The sequence below is a fragment of the Podarcis bocagei genome, assembly GCF_964188305.1.
Source record: "Podarcis bocagei genome assembly, chromosome: 11".
NCBI lineage: Eukaryota > Metazoa > Chordata > Lepidosauria > Squamata > Lacertidae > Podarcis > Podarcis bocagei.
Window position 1 is genome coordinate 15,409,863 of NC_138136.1, and position 23,262 is coordinate 15,433,124.

The 23,262-nt window shown below is 43.6% G+C and overlaps 2 long non-coding RNA genes across 3 annotated transcripts in view; one reads left to right on the forward strand and one right to left on the reverse strand.

Annotated features, from left to right (window-relative positions):
• Nucleotides 1–22,890, reverse strand: part of LOC308597864 — a 34,399-nt gene extending 11,509 nt beyond the window's left edge. Inside the window, exon 1 of the long non-coding RNA XR_014013224.1 lies at nt 22,298–22,890. This is a non-coding gene — a long non-coding RNA (uncharacterized lncRNA). The remainder of the gene's footprint in view (nt 1–22,297) is intronic.
• Nucleotides 733–16,010, forward strand: LOC308597887. 2 transcript variants are annotated; one of them, XR_014013253.1, is made up of 3 exons: nt 733–845; nt 13,250–13,357; nt 15,488–16,010. It is a non-coding gene; the product is annotated as an uncharacterized lncRNA (long non-coding RNA). The 2 variants fall into 2 exon arrangements; XR_014013254.1 differs by having other exon boundaries at nt 13,273–13,357.
• Nucleotides 22,891–23,262: the final 372 nt, after the last annotated feature.

A 23,262-nucleotide genomic window follows, 5' to 3' on the forward strand; every position in this document is an offset into this window, starting at 1 on the left:
TGAAGACAGGCCTTGTGTGAATCATTAAATCAGAACTTTCCAAACTTTTCGTGTTTCATTTCTTTCAAGATATACATTATTTAGTGCCACAGTAATTCAGATTTACTAGCAAACTGGAGGTTCAACTAACCCACTTCCAGCCCCGGAAGGAGAAAGTGAGTGTTTGCACGACACACCTATACAGGTGTCTCAACACACAGTTTGGAAAACTCTGCATTAAATAAAGTCTGGACTCAGCATCACAGGGGAGAAACTGGTGACCTTCAAGAGAGCCGAGGCAATGTGGGTGACCCCAGTCCTCTCACGCCAAGTTTTGAGTTAGCTGCAGAAGAAATCCTACTTACATTTTTAACATTATGAAGTTTCTCTGTAGAAAGGTAATTTAACACACACAACCAAAACCTATGTTTTCTACCTCCCTAAAACCCACTTCAGCTACTCCAACCCCTACCCCTAAATATCAATCTAAAAATATACAAGGCTACGGGAAGCATCAAATAAAAAGATGAATGAAAATGTGTAAATAGCAAAAACAAAATATAAATCCTCTTCTCCTTTCTCACACACGCACGGACACACTCTTACACTGCTCCTACCTGACTCCTGGACTGGACACCTCTGGTTTGTGACTTTTAAGCCAGAATTCAAAAAAGATGTCACAAAGGAGGGCAGGTCACTGTTACCTTGACAACCCACCTACCTGGGCATTGCTCCTCAGCCTTCAAAGTTCTTCAGAACTTTGAGGCACCTGATAGTCTGTCTCAAACATCTTGTTGAAACACCTCTGTGTCTTGCCAAATGCGAGGTGGTTCTTTGTATGAGATTCAGAAGCAATACAAACACAAGTGAGTGAGAAGATTAAAGATTTTATTCTAAACAGCAAGCATTATATACATTACCAAGCAAGCACTTCGATCTGCCACTGGGAAGCCCTCAAGAAGTGGCCCCCCAGGTTGTACGACCCCCTGACCATGAGTTTGTACACGCGCATCTGAGGTATGCCTCAAAATCATCTAATTTATAGATTATTGATATCTAGCCTGTATGGCTTGCCCAACTGCCTACATGCAGATTATTCATTAGCTAGCCCCCTCTTCCAATACCGCACGTTCCTCCAAACAATGTCTAACATCAAAGAAGGTCAGAAGGTACCCTGCATTATTGCTTCTTCCTTCCACCAGATTATACATTAAAGGTTGCTCTCAGCTATCAAAGAGTAGAACAACAGATAGTGGGGAAGTAAACAGAAGCAGGAAGAGAAGAGCATGTCAGATCACTTATCTCCTTGAAATACAATTGTCTTCTGGATAAATTGCCCCTACACTTGGTTCATATTCATATCTCCATTTCAGATTATCCTGATTTTTAAGAGAACCACCCCTCCTTTTAAATCTCCTTTTAAATACAGTATGAAATGCATTTCGATAACACAGCATTAGGCAATTTGCTTTACAAGCAGGAGGTCCCAGGTTTAATCCCTATCATCTCTAGGTAGGGACATTTTTTTTCCTTCTAAAAATAAAATAAAATAGGGGTACTCTCCTTTTGACTCAAGAAAATCACAATTTTTATAATTCAAAACAGGGGAAATAAATACAGTAAATGGACCAAAGTACAAAGATTCACAAAATGTTTAGGGGTGCGCATACCCCTGCGTTCCCCCGGAAAAAAAGCATTGCTTCTATGATTCTGTTGTTTTGATGGGGTGAAGTTAAGACACTGGAATCAGCAGGAATCGTCCAAACATTATTCAGCTATGAAAAGCTCTTGTTTGGAAATTTGCTGAAATATTTCTGTTAAGGAATTATCATTTTCTTCCATATCAATAACCTTTATTTATTGATGTGGAACATTTTTAAATCCTGCCTGTGAGCATTAAACACCCAAGGCAGCTAATCTTGCCAACACTGAGCCATCAAGATCTTCACTGCTGTTGAATATTGTATTGGAAGGCAGTCCTGTTCAGGGAAGTTTTTAATGGCAGTTTTTTCCCATTGTGCTTTTAATACAAGGTGTGACCAGAAAGTTTGGTGAATGGTCACAGAAATCGGACAGCAAGAAATATTTGAACATACATACTTTACAGGCCTTCAAAGTTGGCCCCCTCGGATACAATGCACCATTGACAACGTTTGTAGAACTGTTGGAAACTTCTGGAAAAGTCATCTTCTCGTTGTCACTTCCCTCATCACAGTAGCTTGGACGTGTGAAATGTTGGAAAATCTGTGCCCTTTCACTGCAGATTTCAGTTGGGGGGGGGAGAAATCCGGTGGGGCCAGATTGGGAGAATATGGGGGTGGGTGTGATGGCCTGGGAATCGGATTCAGAGGCTGAACCTGAGGAATCCCAGCCTGCACAGGAGTCCCCACCTCCAGGACCAGCTGGGGCTTCAACCTGAAGGGTCCTCACCTGTGCCAGATCCTCAGGAGCAGACACCAGCTGAATCCACTCTGGCTCCGGAGGTGATCGAGGACCCATTGCCTGCAGGTGCTCCACTCTCAGCCCCGTCAGGGGAAGAGGAGGTTGCCTCTGGGTCCGGTAACCCTCCAGCCTCTCTTGAGCTGCAGAGGCTCAGGGCAGAGAGGCGGAGGGAACTAAGTTCCTGCAGGAGGAGTGCTCACCTCCAGGCCAGGAGAGGTGAGTCACCTGTGGACCGGGGCCGCCCTATGCCTCGGGGCAGATAAAAGCCAGCCAGCCCCAGTCCCAGGTTGCGGGAGCAACATTGTTGGTAGCCAGTTCCTGCCTGCGCCCTGTCCTGCTCTTCTGCCAGAGTTCCTGACCTCACCCGACTCCTTGCCTTGGACCCCGCTTCAGCCTTGACGGACAGCCTCCATACCACACCCTTGACCTCAGACTGGACTCGGACCACACCACACGGTAACCCCCTGGGACCAGCACAGTGGGACAACTCAGTAACCTCAGTAACGATTTCACGTGGAATGTGCAATTCTCCCACCACCGTTCAGGTGGACAATTGCCAATCCCACATCAATAACTCATGATCTCTGTCGACATTTGCCACTGTTCTGCTCGTTGATGGTCTGCCAGACTGAGGGTCATCTTCGATGGTTTGCCACCCTTCAGAGAAATGCTCAAACCACTCATACGCTGTCTTTCGAGTTACAGCTTCATCTCCGTACACAACTGTCAGCATTTTGTGGGTTTCTGATGCCGATTTACCCAGTTTGAAACAGAATTTCATATTGACTCTCTGCTCCATTTTCAATCGCAACGCACTGCACTATTAACAGCTACAAAATGCTATTGCATGAACGTAGACCTGTCAACAAATGCCAAGACACATAGACATATGTTAGCTAAGATACGGGCAAACGCCTCCCTCGTGTCTCTGCGAATCTGGCAGTTCCCATCAGTGGCGTAGCGTGGGGGGTGCCAGGGGTGCCAGCCGCACCGGGCGCAACATCTGGGAGGGGCGCGCTCGCTGCCTCCGGAGTCGCCGAAGAGCCTCGGGCGCAGGCTGTAGCGGAGCCGCATGTCTCGCGGAACCGCCGAGCTGTGCGCGCGTCCGGGCTGAAGGCACCCGGCAGGCAGCGGCTCTCAGTGCTGGCCGCGGAGGACGCGCCAGGCAGCCCCTCTTCACAGCCCCGCCTCCGCCGGTGCTGCTGCAGCTGCTGGCAGTTGCATTTTCCTCGCCTCTCTGCCCCCCTCCTCCTCCGGGCAAGCGGCGTCGTTTGGGCGGCAGCGGGGGGCGCAAATTACTTGCCTTGCCCCGGGTTAGGGGGCGCAAATTACTTGCGTTGCCCCGGGTGCTGACAACTCACGCTACGCCGCTGGTTCCCATTATCACATACAGCAGTGATTCACCCTACTTTCCAGTCACACCTTATATTTTGTTGGGCGCTGCGGCCACCCACCATATAAATAATAAAATTATTATTATTATTATTACCCAGGAAAGAGGAAACGGCAGGCAGAAATAGGGGTATGTAGCTAATCCACAAATAGGGTAGATTCTTGAATTCCTTGAGCACTTGAGATTTTGCCATGTGATGCCAATAAAGATTTGATGATAATGATGATGATTTTGCCCTTTGAACTGGAGTAAATCACTGTCCCCTGTATTATAAAGCAGTTTTCATGCTCTGTGATATAAAGGGTGATTGATTAGCTACTGCACCGTAACTGCTTCCTTTGGTTGCTGTAATGAAGATGTTTCAATCCTTTTAAAATAGCATATTATATTTGATTTTATTGCAATTGCTTCTGACAGCCTGCAATAATCTTTTTTAAAAAATATAAAGACATGTTGCGGGTGCAGCCTGTTCATTGGCACACCTGTCTTCTGCTGATGTCCGAAATGTGAAGCCAGCAGACTGTCTGTCTCGTATAATTGCATTGCAAGCAAGTGGAAGTCATAAGGTTGGGGTCACTTTTCCTGGTGATGCTTAGCAATGCAAACAGGAGTGCCCTCCACAATTTATTTATATATTTATATATTGGTACAAATGTATTGATTGAAAAGAGGGTGAAAGTTTGTTTGTTTTCTCAATTGGAAAACAGTGTGAAGCTACTTTCCAAAATGTATAAGTTGTTGCTAGGACGGCATACTAAAGATGAAGAAGTTAAATCGGTGATGATGCAATGGGCAAAAGATATTGGGCAATAGTATTCAGTTTTCATCTGGGGAAAAGTTATGGAGGGAGGATTTAAAATTTACTGCATGCTGTGCGTTGAAGAAAAACTATATGAAAATGATGTATCGTTGGTATTTAACACCTATAAAATTAGCAAAAATGTATAGCACTGCTTCAAATGTATGTTGGAAGTGTAAGGAAAAGGAAGGCACATTCTACTATATGTGGTGGACATGCAAAATAACAAAGGCATTCTGGGAAATGATATATAATGAGTTGAAAAAAAGAAGTTTAAAATAACGTTATGAAAAAACCAGAAGCTTTTTTACTAGGAAATTTAGATGCAGAAATACCAAAGGAGGAGAAAAGATTGTTTATGTATGTGACGACAGCAGCGCGGATACTACCAGCCCAGAGATGGAAAGAAGATAAAGTCCCGACCAGAGACGAATGGTTGATAAAGTTGATGGACTACGCCGAAATGGTGAAAATCAGAAACCAAGAAGATGGAAACTTTAATAATGTTGACGATTATGATTCTTGTTTAAATACAAATGTATGTTGTAAAATTGATTTTTTTAAATTAAAAGGGGGGGAGTATCCCCCCCCCAGCTAGAGTGAAGGCAGTTCTCATTTCGTCACATAGCCAATTCTGATTAGCTGTGTGTGATGCCTTATTTTCTGGGATCACCCATGTCACAATTTGTAGAAAACAAAGAGATAGTACTGATATGGTTAAAATGCTTCCACTTCAGTGCAAGAGAGGGCAGGATCAAAATAACTGTTCTTTTAGAAAATGCCACCCGAACCAAAGCACTACTTTCAAGCCAACTTTTCCTAGACCGGGTTCAGACATGACACTAAACCACAGTTTAGCATTGCGTTTCTCATTCCCCTCTCCTTTGGCAGGACCACAAAGGGGAGAATGGAAGGATCCACTTCTGTTTCCAGAGCTCAAAGGGAAGCCAAGTTATGCACATGGTTTTGGGCCATGTGCAGAGTTCCAATGGAATCAAGCTTCTCAGTAACACCTGTGCCCACAACCTCATTTGTGGCTTACACTTGGGGGAATCTAATATATATGTATATAAAAAACATAATTTTATCGGTATGCCACCTTTGCGCAGGTCAAACCATGCTCAAGGCATCATATGACATGAAAAGAATACATAACTACAGCATAACATCCGCGACCAGAAAGAAGAGGAATATCAAGAAGACTGGAAGAAATTTAAAGACTATTTGAATAGAGATTGCAACATTGAAAATTAGAAGTTACCTGAAAGTATCAATTAGGCCTAGGATTAAATTAGGATTTAATTATTAAATGAGATTTAGAAGGTTAAGAAAAGTTAAGAAACTTGACTATAATTGGAATATTGTTTTTGAATAATGATATTGGAAAACTGCTACATTTAGTTACAAGGAAATTCAGATGGGAGGGACTGGGGTAAGTCAAGTAATATGTTTATGAGGCTGGAAGTTTAATCAATTATTAATTTGTATTGTGTTTGCGTACTTGTTGTTATATCTTTTGTTGTTATTTGCTTTATTTGTTTTATTTTTTTCCCTATTCTTTCTTTATTGGTTTTTTAGCATGTGTTATATTTGTAAGAAACCTAATAAACATTATTGGGGAAAAACACATAACTACAGCATAACAAAAGCAGTCATAAACCATAAATCAGACATTAACAAATACAAAACCAAACTGAACAATTCCCACATAAATCACAACAAAATGTAAAATAAAGATACCAAAAACCAACAGCAACATCTCTCACCCCCCCAAACCCCCCCCCCAATATTCCCACTCAAGAGTCTGTTCAGCAGCCTCAGCTTTTGTAGCTGGAGTCAGTCAAGGCCCCACCTTGCCAGGCCAGGTAGGAAAAGGCCCACAAGGAAGGTAACAAGTCTTCCAGGATTTGCAGCCAATATTGAGGCATGTGTCAGAGCAATCATTTGGATGCTACTTTAATTTATGACAGCTTTCAAAACACAGGTGGCCGTTTCATGCAGTAGCTTAATGCATGGAGGAGCCAAGTGCATGCAGTGGTTTGTGCAATGTTCTTCACCGGAGGCCTTTTTAAAAAACCAGGACTGTCATATTACAGTCATAATGTATGCACCAAACCTGCATCTAAGCATGGAAATGTTTCCAAATTTTAATTCAGTTTTTTAAAAATGAATGTGTATTTTAAAACTATGTCTAAAGCCTTCTTCTTCTTCTTCTTCTTCTTCTTCTTCTTCTTCTTCTTCTTCTTCAATCACTCGTAGCCGAGTAAGATTGTCTTCCATGAACACGGTCTTAACAGTGTTCTGTTAAGTGACCTAATAAGTGACTGTGGAGGCCAATTCTGGATCCACACGTCCTTCCACAGTGGGGACATAGGTTTCCGGGTGGGTGTTGATCGTGGTGAGGGTTTGTCAAGTGTGCCTTCCTCTTAGCACGTTTCTTGTCCTGAGTTCGAGTGTCTTCAAAGCCCATGACACCTTTGGTCTAGGCCATTCTCCAATTGGAGAAGAAGAAGAAGAAGAAGAGTTTGGATTTGATATCCCGCTTTATCACTACCCGAAGGAGTCTCAAAGTGGCTAACATTCTCCTTTTCCTTCCTCCCCCACAACAAACACTCTGTGAGGTGAGTGGGGCTGAGAGACTATAGAGAAGTGTGACTGGCCCAAGGTCACCCAGCAGCTGCATGTGGAGGAGCGGGGAAGCGAACCCGGTTCCCCAGATTACGAGACTACTGCTCTTAACCACTACACCACACTGGCTCTCACAGGCCAGTGTTTCACAATTGTTGGTGTTTATCCCACAATTGTTTTTTAAGATTTGCCTTGAGAGAGTCTTTAAACCTCTTTCGTTGACCACCAGCATTACGCTTTCCATTTTTAAGTTCGGAATAGAGTAGTTGCTTTGGAAGACGATAATCAGGCATCCACACAACATGACCAGTCCAATGAAGTTGATGTTGAAGAATCACTGCTTCGACATTGGTGATCTTTGCTTCTTCCAGTACACTGGCATAAGTTCCCCTACCACGTTACTAAAGGGATCATTGCAAGTTTCTCCATTTTGGATTCTTTGCTGTGCATCTTTGGACTACCAGAGTTGAGCCTTGTCCTGTTGGCCAAAGCCAATGCGGCAACTTTCAGTCAACGGAAACCCTTTGACTTTTTGCCTTTCCATTCTGACTGGGGAATGTAATTCTCGTGAGTTTATTGGTTCCTTTTGTGATGCCACTGGATGACTATGGAATGGGCAATTTGGAAGAAAGCCCTGGGTAGTAAATATCTTGGGTGATTTAAGAAGCTAAAATATCATAACAGAAATTATGGTTGTACCACAGGGAATATATTATTTCTGGTTTCCTGGCCAGCTAGTATAAAATACAAAATACATTTCTGTTTTTCTATCGGTTCATAGTTGCTCTGTCAGGCAAGCCTTTGGCTTTTAACAACGCACATGTGATTAGGCAGATAAAGAGATCATGAGGCAGAAAATAGATCTTAACAGCTGATTCCAGATACTCATAAGTGTGTTTAATAACCTATCATTTGATATCCCATGGTTATAGCAGCCATTAGCTTGACACTCTGGGATTATTTAAGAAATTGCCGTTATTAAAAACGGGCAACTGAAAAGTGAGACATATTTATCTCTTAGTTTTACGCACAAGCAATTAATTGGTCTAAATTATACTTGGTTCTAATGCTGGGGCTTATTTATAGCGTAGCTGAGGATTTATTGCTCTGCTCTGCTTCCTGGAACATATCACTGGCCAAGTTTGGGCATTCTGTGTGATTATTATAGCTATTTTGCAAAATGGTGAAGGAGAAAGGAGTGTCCGGAGCTCTAGGAGGTTTTATTTCATTACATTTTAGATTTATAACATGTTTTAACCACATAGGCTAAGAGTGGCTAACAACCTTATAAAGAAAACTAAAGCTATTTTTTATTTAAATCCCACTAAAATAACGCTTACTTGTCGTCAGCCAGTAAGGTCTATTTCACACAGTTGGATTATTCGTACAATAAATGTGGACCACACATCTTTCATTGAGTTTATATTGCATCCCAGCACACAATTGCAGTATTCCTCTGCTCCTTGAGTAGCCAAAATGGTGCCCTCCATATGCTTTGGACTACAACTCCCATCATCCTGGCCATTGACCATGCTGGCTGAGACTTCTGGAGAACATCACATTGACTTCCTCTACTCTACTTCCACACTGGTTTTTTGTTTTTTTGTTGTTTTTTTTGTTTTTTTAATTTTAATTAGATACCGCCCTATACCAGGAGGTCTCAGGGCTGTTCACAGAAAAGATCACAATATATAAAATCAAAATAAGAATAATAACCCAATAACACCCCCCCACACACAAAAAAGAGCCACATTTTAAAAGGGTATAGGATGTCAATCAGATCAATCAAAGGATTGGTTCAAGGAACAAAAAAAAAAAAGGAACATTTTTGCCTGGTGCCTAAAGGTGTATAGTGAAGGCGCCAGGCGAACTTCCCTGGGGAGAGCATTCGACAGATGGGGGGCCAATGCAGAGAAGGCCTCTTCTCATGTTGCCACCCTGTGGACCTCTCAAGGAGGAGGCATACGAAGGAGGGCCTCAGAAGATGATCTCAGGGTCCGGGTAGGTTCATATGGAAAGAGGTGGTCCTTGAGGTATTGTGGTCCTGAGCCATTTAAGGCTTTATAGGTCAAAACCAGCACTTTCAATTGGGCCTGGAAATTAATTGGTAGCCAGTGCTGTCGGATCAGGATCAGTGTAATATGCTCAAACCGTCTTGCTCCGGTGAGCAACATGGCCACTGAATTCTGCACTAGCTGAAGTTTCCAATTGTCTTCAGAGGCGTATAACACATTGCAGCAATCTAACCTTGAAGTAACCAGAGCATAGACAACAGTAGTTAGGCTATTCCTGTCCAAATAGGGGCGTAGCTGGGCCACCAGTCGAAGCTGATGGAAGGTACTCTGGGCCACTGAGGCCACAATTGAATATAGTTCTGCCAATGTCACATGCCCATCTTGCAAAAATCTCCAATGGTCACAGAATGGCCTAGTGGTTGTATAGTTCATGGCACTTGAATGAGGCCTAATGTAGTATATTTGTGGGATAGAGGTTTGCAAAGATGGTTACTGATATTTAATCCTGAACCCTGCTAGTCATTGACTGGCTCCACTTTGGTTGGTTTGTCTTTCCAAATCCGCCTCTGGAAATGGTCTGTGGTTTGCTTGTGACCAACAAACTAGACTATGAAACCATGGTTTGAAGGCAGCTTATGAATCTTGACTTGTGTTAACCGCAATGTCATGTCACATGCCAACACACTATCCTGGCTTAATCAAGGTATGGTTACTTTCCTTGTGTATAAAACTGTTGCTTGGTTTGTTCCACCAACCATGGTTTAAAACAAAGCTTAGCATTATGTGAAAACACAACCACTATGGCGTCTGCTCTCTTCTCCACTTCTAAATATGTCTCAAAGTGTTTGAGGAGTGGAGCGTTCAACTTTGTTGAAAGTTCTCTGGCTAAATAACTGGCAGTCAAAGTGTCACATTTATTGTGCTGACAACACGAACAAGAATTATGCTGCAGTATATTTTTATTTCCTTCTAGCCCGTAATGATGTCTCATTATAATTTTACTTCCATGCATCGTGTTAAATAAGCGAAAATTAATTTGCTCTTAATGCCGTTTTTAATAATGTCACATAACCAGTCCACTATAGCTCCTCAATCACTGGGACAAAGTGCATTGGGCCAAATGTGATCCAGAGAGCAGTGTTTTACCATGCAATTTTCCTGATCCAAATAAAATCATTTCTGAAAAATACAGGCTGTTCACATGGCCCAGTTTTTTAGAAAGAAAAGTTGTGATTTTGCTGTTGCTTTTGAACCTTTCTTCATAGAAAGATGAGGGTAGCAACACTCTAATTCTAGTGTTATATACAGTGGTACCTCGGGTTACATACGCTTCAGGTTACATATGCTTCAGGTTACAGACTCCGCTAACCCAGAAATAGTGCTTCAGGTTAAGAACTTTGCTTCAGGATAAGAACAGAAATCTTGCTTTGGCGGCGCGGCAGCAGCAGGAGGCCCCATTAGCTAAAGTGGTGCTTCAGGTTAAGAAAATTTCAGGTTAAGAATGGACCTCCGGAACGAATTAAGTATTTAACCCGAGGTACCACTGTATCAGTATATGTTCTAATTGAGATTGATGATATACTTTTAACCTGTTTTGACTCTTCTGGGTTTATCTGACTGTACTCTGCTTTTTCCTTTAAAGTGGCATATAAATTAAATAACAACACCAAATCAAGATATGGTGCAAAGGGAAGGAGCAGCGTGTGACTGTACCAACCACGGTAATAAGACTACAACTCCTGAGTGTTAGTTATATAAGGAGACATGGGACACAGGTGGCGCTGTGGTCTAAACCACTGAGTCTCTTCGGCTTGCTGATCGGAAGGTCGGTGGTTCGAATCCGCATGACGGGGTGAGCTCCTGTTGCACTGTCCCAGCTGCTGCTAATCTAGCAGTTGAAAGCACACCGGTGCAAGTAGATAAAAGAGGTACCACGGTGGCGGGAAGGTAAGCGGCGTTTCTGGGTGTTCTGGTTTCCGTCACGGTGTTCAAGTGTTGCCAGAAGCAGTTTAGTCCTGCTGGCCACATGACCCAGAAAGCTGTCTGTGGACAAACGCCGGCTCCCTCGGCCTGAAAGCGAGATGAGCACCACACCCCATAGTTGAATTTGATTGGACTTCACCATCCGGGGTCCTTTAAAGGTAAAGGACCCCTAGCAGTTAAGTCCAGTCGCAGACGACTCTGGGGTGCGGCGCTCATCTCACTTTACTGGCCGAGGGAGCTGACATTTGTCTGCAGTTTTTCCGTGTCATGTGGCCAGAATGACTAAGCCGCTTCTGGCAAAATCAGAGCAGTGCATGGAAACGCCATTTACCTTCCCGCCGGAGTGGTACTTATTTATCTACTTGCACTTTTGGGTGTGCTTTCGTAAGCATTACGTACTTTTGAGAAAATATGCATAGGATTGTACTGTAAGTGTGCCTACCTGTTGGATTGTATATATGGAGTTGTATCAAACTTAATTATACTGAGTGCTTTTTTCTGGGGGGGTACGTAGGGGTACACACTGTCGAAAATCAAGCCTATATCGGGCAACTCTCCCAGGCACCCGGCTTGGTCTCCTGTTGACCTCCCTGGCTGCATTCCCCAGCAAGATCCAGGCTAGGTCACGATAGGCGATTCTTCCCAAACGTGGGAAGAACACACCCACTTCCTCCTGCCCCCCCGGCAGGGAAAAGGAGATAGACAGAAACATATTTAGATGCTTTTATTTCTGTCTTTGCAGCATTACAGAAAACATGTCTGTACTCTTCAAACTCCAGCAGTCAAGTGACAAAGACTTCCTGTACTTCCTGTACATACGTAAGGGGAAGAGCTCATATTACACTCTGAGCTTACTGTCCCTCTGTTTCCTACGGACAGTCCCAACATTACATCATGTAATGCTTTCAAGCTAGCAGTTTGCAGCTGCATTGCATCCATATCGTAACACACACACACCCTAAACATTTTGCGAATATTTGTACTTTTGTCCATTTGTTGTATTTATTTTTCCTGATATGATCTATAAAATGGTGATTTTCTTGAGTTGAAATGAGAGTACCCCTAAACATTCTTTTTTTGGGGGGTGGAAGCACTATACTCTGGATAAACCCATTGAAGTCAACAGACAATTAGTTATAATGAATTTAAATTCACTTATTTCAATGGGTCTACTCATTAAGTCAGGTAAAACCCATACTCTTTATATGCAGCAACGGTATCATTGATACTGTCTTTCTCCCCCACCCCAATAAAAAAGCAAGAAAAGGAGCCACATTGAGGGGGGAAGTCAGCATTAATCAATAAAGTTACAAATCAATATGTGCACCAAATTATAGTTTATAATCTTCCCAAATAAAACTTAAACTGCACTTTTCTTTTGGAAGTAAAGCTTGCTTTAAAGAAGTCCAGCAATAAAATATTTCATACATTAATTTACTGTTGCTTTTTTAAAAAACCCACAAGGTAATTTGCAAGCTTTTAAGTCACATTACAAAGTTAAATCATCTTGACTCTTTTTCATGCTTGCTGCAGGACGCATTAGTTTAACATTTCAGCCTACAGTACCGGTTGTTTATTAGAATAATTTTGAAGAACTACGAATATTTTATGCCAAGCAATGCAGTAAGATTATCAGAGGTTCAAAGCACAGCACTTTGTGTTCTGCTAATACTGGCTAATACTTACTGGCATGTGTCTCCTTGAAACTGTGTAATGTATTTATATCAGCTGTTGTTTTAGTGAATTTAAAAGAGGCATTACAGGAAGAAAATGTAATGTAAATTCTAAACAGTGCCTCTTGTGCTGCATTAAATTACTATGCTTGTCTGGTAGTAAACTTTTTTTTCTCTCGGAGCGATGTGAAAATGATTTATAATTGCATTTATGTTTCAAATCTTTCGTTGAAGCATCCTTGCTATCTGGTGACTGTCTGCTGATATATAACTTACGGCCCCCAATTAAAATGTGCCATGCGTATAATTGCAGGGGAATATTTTATCATTTCTACAGGGTATTTCTGGTTCTGGTTTCAGAGCTTGACATCGCAGCTGGCAAAATGCTCAAGTCCATTGCAAAGGCTGGCGGGGGAAGCAAGTGCCAGTTTACCAGTTCACCAAGGTAAGCACAACTTTGCTGAATGAACCAAACATGATGACCCAAAATGTGTTTTGGAAAACCTTGGAGGCAGCGAATCACAAGGGCAGGCGCTGGCAAAAATCACGACGCAGGGAGAACCGCGAAACCAGCTGATGCCTCCTCAGAGCTCCATCATTATTTCAGATATGATATACAGTGGTACCTCGGGTTAAGTACTTAAGTCGTTCCGGAGGTCCGTTCTTAACCTGAAACTGTTCTTAACCTGAAGCACCACTTTAGCTAATGGGGCCTCCTGCTGCCGCTGCGCTGCCGAAGCACGATTTCTGTTCTCATCCAGAAGCAAAATTCTTAACCTGAGGTACTCTTTCTGGGTTAGCAGAGTGTGTAACCTGAAGCGTATGTAACCTGAAGCATATGTAACCCGAGGTACCACTGTATCAGTATAGCACAATGTTTAGCAGGTGATATATCGCAATGTTGAAAACCAGATATTGCCCAGCCTTACTGTTCCCCCCGACTTAGTTCCATCTTTATTTCAGACATCATGGTATATTGATATATCGTGATATTTAGTCAGTGATATATTGTTGTAAATCAGATATTATCCAGCCCCAATCGTCATCATAGTAATGACCAGATTTGAGGTTTATTATTATTATTATTATTAAAGCATTTATACCCCGCCACTCTGGGCGGCTCCCAACAGAATATTAAAAACAGAATATTAAAAACAGATATTATCCAGCCCCAATCGTCATCATAGTAATGACCAGATTTGAGGTTGTTTATTATTATTATTATTATTATTATTATTATTACTATTATTATTATTATTATTATTATTATTATTATTATTATTATTATATCATTTATACCCCGCCACTCTGGGCGGCTCCCAACAGAATATTAAAAACACAATAAGACATCAAACATTAAAAACTTCCCTGAAGGGCTGCCTTCATATGTCTTCTAAAAGTCAGATAGTTGTTTATTTCCTTGACATCTGAGAGGAGGGCATTCCACAGGCAGGTGCCACTACTGAGAAGGCCCTCTGCCTGGTTCCCTCACTTCTTGCAGTGAGGGAACCGCCAGAAGGCCCTCAGCACTTGACCTCAGTGTCCGGGCTGAATGATGGGGGTGGAGACGCTCCTTCAGGTATACTGGACCGAGGCCGTTTAGGGCTTTAAAGGTCAGCACCAACACTTTGAATTGTGCTGGGAAACGTACTGGGAGCCAATGCAGATCTCTCAGGACCGGTGTTATGTGGTCCCGGCGGCCAATCCCAGTCCCCAGTCTAGCCGCCGCATCCTGAATTAATTGTAGTTTCTGGGTCACCTTCAAAGGTAGCCCCACGTAGAGCGCATTGCAGTAGTCCAAGGAATGACAGGCCTACCTTCCTTCCCTGGAGATGTTTGTAGTTCAGCCATATATAAGTTGTCAGTTCAGCCATATATAAGTTGTCAGAATCAATTAAGTAGATAGGTAATATCGATATGATTTTTTAAAAAAGGAATTTAGCCATTACCCCAACTTCCTATGACAGATGATCAAGTCTATGCCTACATCTTACACTTATTTCAGTTCCTCCAGTGCCTACCATTTTTAAGTGGATGACTCCTGCGGTTGGTAGCGTGGAACCCTCACAATTAGACAAATGTTCCTGCCAAGCTGTAAAGAGGATTTGGGGAGGGAAATGGAAGCAAATGTTTGATGCAAGGTGTAATGGGTACCGCAGAACTAACAATAAACCTGATCCTGGAATATTTCGTTTCGCTAATATGATTCAATTAAGCTGAATCAAAGCAGCCTTGGGTTCATTTGCTCAAAGCCATTGCTTCGATGAGGAAACATTAAGTCACAGGTCTCCTTCTCTCTTTGTCTCTCTCTCCTTCTCTCTGCCAGCTGCCCATGCGGTTTTATAATCCAAAAAAAGCAATGAGGTAGTGAATAACGGGATTACTTTTAGAGGTTAATAATTGGGTGATGGGAAAGTCTTTTGTGATGCTTTAGCACATGCCGAGTCATAGCAGTTTGAAACGTTAAGGGCAAATTGTCACCAAGAAACTGGAAATAGTATTTTAGATTGGCCTCTTTTGTTAAATGCGTGCTTATGTGAATGTGGGATTGATTTTTTCTCTCTCTTTTTTGCAGGGAATGTGTGGACTCGCAGAGCAAAGTTATCTCCCTAAAGTGCAGGCTTCTTTTAATAGCCTAATTCGTGTTCCACTCAGTCCAGCCTCAGTTATGTTTTTAAGTCAGGAGGGAAGTATGCTGTGAGACTGCAGGGAAGGGATAAAACTCGCCATTTCACATTCTTGGTGCCCAGCAGGTCTGTGTGTCCGTTCTGTGGAAGATTTTGCTTTCCATTTGCGACTGGAGCAACTGAGTGCTCTGCGGAAAGGCATTACCTTTTGAGAAATCTCCTTTGGCATCCCATAAAAAAGCTGCTTAAAGCTAGGCTGCTGAGAATCTGACCAGTAAGAGTATTATTTTCAGAGAGGTCTCCTACTGGAGCTACATCCCTGTTCCAAAAATGGACTATTGTCGAGTTGGCTTAGTTCTTTCTAAGCGAAGTGCCAGGCTATTTAACTGTCCACGTCCCGCGACTCTGGAGTTTGAACTCTTCTAAACTTAACTCTGTTCTGTGTTCATCTCCCTCTCCTCCCATGAGTTTGAATAATAATAATAATAATAATAATAATAATAATAATAATAATAATTTATTTATACCCCACCCATCTGGCTGAGTTTCCCCAGCCACTCTGGGCGGCTCCCAATCAAGCATTAAAAACAGTACAGCGTTAAATATTAAAAATTTTCCTGAACAGGGCTGCCTTCAGATGTCTTCTGAATGTCATGTAGTTGTTTATCTCTTTGACATCTGACGGGAGGGCGTTCCACAGGGCGGGCGCCACTACTGAGAAGGCCCTCTGTCTGGTTCCCTGTAGCCTCACTTCTCTCAATGAGGGAACCGCCAGAAGGCCCTCGGCGCTGGATCTCAGTCTCCGGGCAGAATGATGGGGGTGGAGACGCTCCTTCAGATATACAGGACCGAGGCCGTTTAGGGCTTTAAAGGTCAGCACCAACACTTTGAATTGTGCTTGGAAACGTACTGGGAGCCAATGCAGATCTCTCAGAACCAGTGTTATGTGGTCCTGGCGGCCACTGCCAGTCACAAGTCTAGCTGCCGCATTCTGGATTAATTGCAGTTTCCGGGTCACCTTCAAGGTAGCCCCACGTAGAACTAGTAGTCCAAGCGGGAGATAACTAGAGCATGCACCACTCTGGCGAGACAGTCCGCGGGCAGGTAGGGTCTCAGCCTGCGTACCAGGTGGAGCTGGTAGACAGCTGCCCTGGACACAGAGTTAACCTGCACTTCCATGGACAGCTGTGAGTCCAAAATGACTTCCAGGCTGTGCACCTGGTCCTTCAGGGGCAGATACCCCATTCAGGACCAGGGAATCCCCCACACCCACCTGCTCCCTGTCCCCCAAAAACAGTACTTCTGTCTTGTCAGGATTCAACCTCAATCTGTTAGCCGCCATCCATCCTCCAATCGCCTCCAGGCACTCACACAGGACCTTCACCACCTTCACTGGTTCTGATTTAAAGAAGAGGTAGAGCTGGGTGTCATCTGCATACTGATGAACACTCAGTCCAAACCCCCTGATGATCTCTCCCAGCGGCTTCATATAGAAAAAGGATTTGGCTTCTGTGAACTTTGTTTCTGAGATCTGAAAAGAAGAGAAAAATTCCACTGCAGAAAGGGTCCACCTGGCAACTTTTTATCGGCGTTTCCAGATGACCTGTTTATTGAGATTTCATCCTGATTACGTAAGAATAATAGAATCGTAGAGCTGGAAGGGAGACAAAGGGTCAACTAAGTCCAACCCCCTGCAAAGCAGGCATCTTTTGGTGGGATTCGAACCCGCAACCTGAGATTCAGATGTTTTCAGGGAGACGTTGGCTGTTTCAGGAACATCCATTTTGACGTGTTGGGTGGCCGTGTGTCAAAGCTAGTGTTACCCCATCACTCTCTTTATTGCAAAAAGTCTGATTTGGGGAGGAAATGAGCTTGTTGCGCAACTTGAATTTGCTGCTCTGTGATTGAACCCCAACTGGAAATAGCAAAGGCCCGACTGCCCCATGTTCCTTCTTGAAGAATACAGCAGCAGGCCCATTGTTGCTGAAAGAAGCCTATCATGCAAGGCTGAGGCTCAGTGACAGAGCACATGCTGTCAGGATGATGTCAGCGGCTCCCAGCTGGTTGCCCAGGAAAGTAGAAAAACAAGGAAAAGTTTCTTACCGCCCTTTTTTCTTTCAATATTACAGAGAGAGGCTATAGAACCTAGTCTCTTGGTTAATGGCGTTGTCCCGAGTGACTGTCCACCACCATCTCTCCCACTTCCTCATTCGTCGTCATCACCATCACCTCCTCTACAGGTGCCGCTAAGTGCCCTCTGTCTTTGAGCTCTTTGCTCTCCTACTTTTAAGGCTTGCCGGGTTCTGGAGATAGAGGGTCTGGAATGCTTTCTAGTGACAACATGTCAGCCAGCTGCGCCTCCAGTTATGTATAAGCTAAACAAGCTATAGCTTAGGGCATGGGTAGGCAAACTAAGGTCCGCAGGCCAGATCAGGCCCAATTGCCTACTGGATCCAGCCCGCAGACGGTACGGGAACCACCGTGTGGATCGCTAGCAATTGCGTTCTTTCCCTTTCCCTCCCTCTCCCTCACACAGCGGTTTCGCCTCCTGCCTCCCTCCTCCTGGCTTCTCCCTGCCCTGCCTAGAGGAGGAATGAGGCTGGGCTTTGTTGGTGCCAGCAGCAGCAGCAGTGCTTGAGCGGCCGCCATTTTAGCAGCCCCTCTCAGGAGCCTTTTTGCACACCACTCATCGTCCCTCCAGCACCGCCACTGCCAGCCCCTGCTGCTCGGGAGATACAGGTAAGCAGCCACCGGGGCTCGCGGTGCTCTTGCATCTCTCCCCCCCCCAAAAAAAAATATAGTCTGGCCCTCCACAAGGTCTGGCCCCCTGCTGAAAAAGTTTGCTGGCCCCTGGCTTAGGGCCCCACTCAATTGGGGGCCCCCCAAAAAATGAAAGGGAAAAAACTGGATGTACATTTCCAAAATAAAAGATAAAAAACAAATAAAATAAAACCTACATACAGCAACAATGTTGTGTGGGCTCCTATTTGTTATGTGCAAATGGCTTTATATACCTATTAGGTCCATAAATTACCATATAGCATATATTCAACACAAAAAACAGCGGCCATTTGTTGTTAACAAAGGACAGCTGGACATATTAAGGGTCCCATTACCTTCAGTAGCTTAGGGCCTCATCAAACCTAAATCCAGCCCTGGGTTCTGCCTGTTCCTCCTCTCCCATTATTTCCCGACTTTTCCCCTCATCTGCCTCTGAGCTGTGAGCTCCTTCAAACCCCTGTTGTAAATCTATACTGTCTTCCATTTCCTCCTCCCTGGAAGGGTCAGGATGGGGAGGCGGTCTCCACCATTCCTCCTCTGCCCAGCCCCAGACATCACAGTGCCCTCCCACCCTGTGGTTTCGGTCGGTTGGGGAGGCGTGTATGGAATGCCCTTTGCAAGTCTGGCACATGGACATGTTCTGCGTACTCCCATGATCTTTCTTCAGGGCCATAACCCTTCCACACAATCTGGTATTGCAACTTCTTTCTTTGCATCCTGGAGTCTAGAATTTGCTCTCCCTCTACCATGACGGGAAGCGGAGGTTCTTACGGTGCTGATGTCAGGGACCCCATCATTATTTCTTTTTCACACAAAAAAAGCCCATGAGAGGTTTCCAGTCCTTAACCAATGTTAGCAATGGCTTTTCTCTGATGAAGCATGTCCATTTCACCATCTCAGCCAAGTCTGTTGATTTGAACAGCCTTCCTTCCATTGCTGGGTCCTTCCATCTTTGTGCATGTAAAAGTAGTGTATTGTAACCATAATCGAGGTCCTTTTCCATGATGTCCTGTTCTCTTCTGCTCCGTGGCACCTGCAAATAGGCTGATTCCAAGAAATGGAAATGCTGCCCTCATCTTCCCACTTGCTCTCACGGCGTTGCATTTTACATTCCAGTTTGCATTTTATATCATAAGCAGCCCTGTCATCCTTTGATTATTTATTTAATAAATAATAACTGTGACACACTGCACGCTGGCTTGCAGATCCTGACCTGGCATGCTAACTCCTTTGCTCTGTGCCACAGAAGCCAGCGCCATCTTAATATGGAGCAGGATATGACAGTGATGAAGATCTTGCGGGATCAGTTGTCTGAGAATATGTTAGCAAGGGAGCTTCATGTGTCGCACAGTTTCATTTAATTGCTGTCTGTCTCCCCCTCTCTCCTGAAGCATCCCTGCTTCTTGTGTGATGAAGCCAAAGCGGTGCTTGAACTGTGGGAATGTTGAGGATGGTAGGAAAGGATATATTGATTAAATATTATCCTTCCTCACTCACGCTAGTGAGCTAGTAGCAGAGCACATTCCCTTGCACATTGCAGGAAGCTAGTTGATGGATTCATGAGAATCGTTTGAGTTAAGCAACCCAGTCTGGCTTGTCCATATTGGAGTGTTCTGTCAGTGTTTGTAAAAAAAAAAAAAGGTTCTGACCTCCCTTCGTCGCCTCAGCCTGGCCCTTGGACTCTTGTCAGCATAAAAGAGTCCACGAGAAGAATATCCTTGCAGATTACTTTCTGCTTTTATTCTTAAAAGTCTTTCTGCAAAAGCGACTGACCAACTGTACACACATCAACACTACCAGCTTTCACTAACCAACCAACCAACCCAACACCAAACTAACATTTCTCACTCTATATATACAAGTACAACCCGGTGAAAGGGTGCATGAGTCACTGCAGGCCGCTGACTCATGCTGACCCAGCTTTTTTAAGCATTAAAGAAACAGCGGCCAATTTTTAGCCTTGACATGTTGCTGGTAAATCCCCTTTAGTTCCCTCTTGAAAACAATAATGACATAGCAGTCTTCTTTTAAAAGTGATGATAAGGTTTACTTACATTCAGTTCACAGAATGATCCTGAAGGCAGGCTTTAGTTTGTAGTTACAGTTACAGAGAAAAGTGTGGGTTCATCCTATTGTGAGAGATGAGCCCATGTGCTGCTGGCTGAGAGCCAGCAGACAGCAAAAGGCATCAAGAAGAGATGGGATCAAAAAAGTGAGAGATGGCTTCGTGACTAGCCCCTTTATAGGGTCTGCCAGGGTCACGCCCATCTACCTGGTCACATGCAAGTGGAGTAAGTTCCAGACCAGGTGTGACAGGAAGTCCTCCTGGCTGGTGCAACATTCCCCTGTGAAATATACTCGGAGTCCTATAGTGATTTCATGCTCTTTATTGCAGCTTGTAAAACAGTGATTGAATTCCCCCCCAAACCTCAGGCTTTTATATACATTATTTACACAATGAGTCCCATCTGATTGGCTGATTTTGCTTCCCTCCTGGAGCCTGATTGGTCTTTTCCTGCAGGCCAATCAGTTGTTGCATTCTATGATCCTACTTGCCTAGGATCCAAGGTTAGTACATAACACCCTGTATGTCCACTCTGGGCAAACAGGAAATGTTGCCTTTGACTGCTTCAGTGATGTTACATCCCACATGAACCATATGAACACAAGGTAATGTAACAGAGCCCTATAGTTCTTTGGATGCATGCAATAAAACACATAATTTAAAATGGCAACATTTTGGAGGAAGACTTTGTGTTGACCTTTCCGTGCTCTTTCTCCAACTTCCTTGAAAGGTTTGCGCTGCCGAGTTCCATAATACTAATTCCCAGAAACCGTTGGCGTTCTTGTCCCCCCCCCACCCCCGCTTTATATCCTTCTGCTCTACATATATTTGAGGTATCTGAACGCTTAGCTGAGTGGATGAAAATCAAGATACAGCAGTGTCAAGGTCAAAGCTGTCCGTCACTCATTGACAGCGAAGATGAGCACCTTGTCAGGTGTAGCATGAACATGATGCAAATCACTCTCACAAAACTGCAATTAGAACGGCAATTGCTGGATTCACTTCCAGCTAGATGCTTTAAGGTTGAGATATCATATAGAGGAGGCTCTTCTCGATGTTAGTGGGCTACAGCACCTGGGGGGGGGGAATCACATCTGTCAACCAAATGCCCCTTTGGTTTCAGATAGTACATGGGTAGATGAGTCTAAAAAGCCCAGGACACAAATTTTCACCGTCCTCTAGCAGCTACAGTGGCTGATTTACCAGAAGGAATGTATTTAGGGTTAACTCTTGAAGTGTATACACGAATCTGACCGAACCAAGCCTCCTGGTGTGTATTGTGCTCTAAGAAGCTTAGTTTGGTCAGGAACAATTACATAGTTTCAGAGTTAATACTAAATACATTACTTCTGGTAAATGAGCTACCATATCCTCTAGAGGGCTGTGAAAATTTGTGTCCCGGGCTTTTCAGACTCCTCATACAATCTGAAACCAAAGAGGCACATTGGTTGCCAGACATGAAGTATATTGGCATTATTTTCAGCTCTCCTACCCCACTCTGTGGAGTAAAATGGTACCTTGGTTCTCAAATTTAATCCGTTCCAGAAGTCCGTTCCAAAACCAAAGCGTTCCAAAACCAAGGCAAGCTTTCCCATAGAAAGTAATGCAAAATGGATTATTCTGTTCCAGACTTTTAAAAACAACCCCTAAAACTGCAATTTAGCATAAATTTTACTATCTAACGAGATCATTGATCCATAAAATGAAAGCAATAATCAATGTACTGCACTATAAAATAAATAAGACAGTATTGTAGATGATAAAAAAAAAATAATAAAATTTCTTACGTGCACTGATGATAGTCAATGTTTGGATGGAGGGCTTTTATCCATTTCCACAGTCACACGATCATTCAGTAGCTGAACTGGGTTCCACACAGTCACACACACAAAACAAAAAGAGCCGCAAAAACAAAGAAGACAAAGTAAATAGCAAAAACAGACAGACCTCAGCCTAACACTCAAAATGGAAGTGTGGCACTCAAAACGGAGCATGTTCGGCTTCCGAAAAATGTTTGTAAACTGGAACACTTACTTCCAGGTTTGCAGTGTTTGGGTTCCACGTTGTTTGAGAACCACGGTACCATTGTAATTCTACTGGTCTCTGTAGCTCAGTGGGGAGTGAAGACAGGCCTCATGTGAATCATAAAATCAGAGCTTTCCAAACTTTTCATATTGGTGACCCACTTTTAAGATATACATCATTTAGTAACACAGTAATTCAGATTCACTAGCAAACTGGAGGTTATCCAACCCATTTCCAGCCCCGGGAGGAGCAAGCGAGCGTTTGCATGACACACCTATACACACTGCAGGTGTCGCAACACACAGTTTGGAAAGCTCAGCCTTAAATGAAGTCTGGACTCAGCATCACAGGGGAGCAACTGGTGACCTTCAAGAGAGACGAGGCAATATGGGTGACCCCAGTCCCCTCACGCCAAGTTTTGAATTGGGACAAGAAGAAATCCTACTTACATTTTTAACATTATGAAGTTTCTCTGTAGAAAGGTAATTTAAAACACACAACAAAAACCTATTTTTTCAACCTCCCTAAAGCCCACCTCAGCTACTCCAACCCCTACCCCTAAATATCAGTCTAAAAATATACAAGCCTATAGGAAGCATTAAATGAAAGATGAATGAAAATGTGTAAATACCAAAACAAAATATAAATCTTCTTCTCCTCTCTCACACGCCCATGGACAGACACTCACACTGCTCCTACCACTCCTGACTCCTGGACTGGACACCTCTGGTTTGTGACCTTTAAGCCAGAATTGAAAAAGATGTCACAAAGGAGGGCAGGTCACTGTTACCTTGACAACCCACCTACCTGGGCATTGCTCCTCAGCCTTCAAAGTTCTTCAGAACTTTGGAG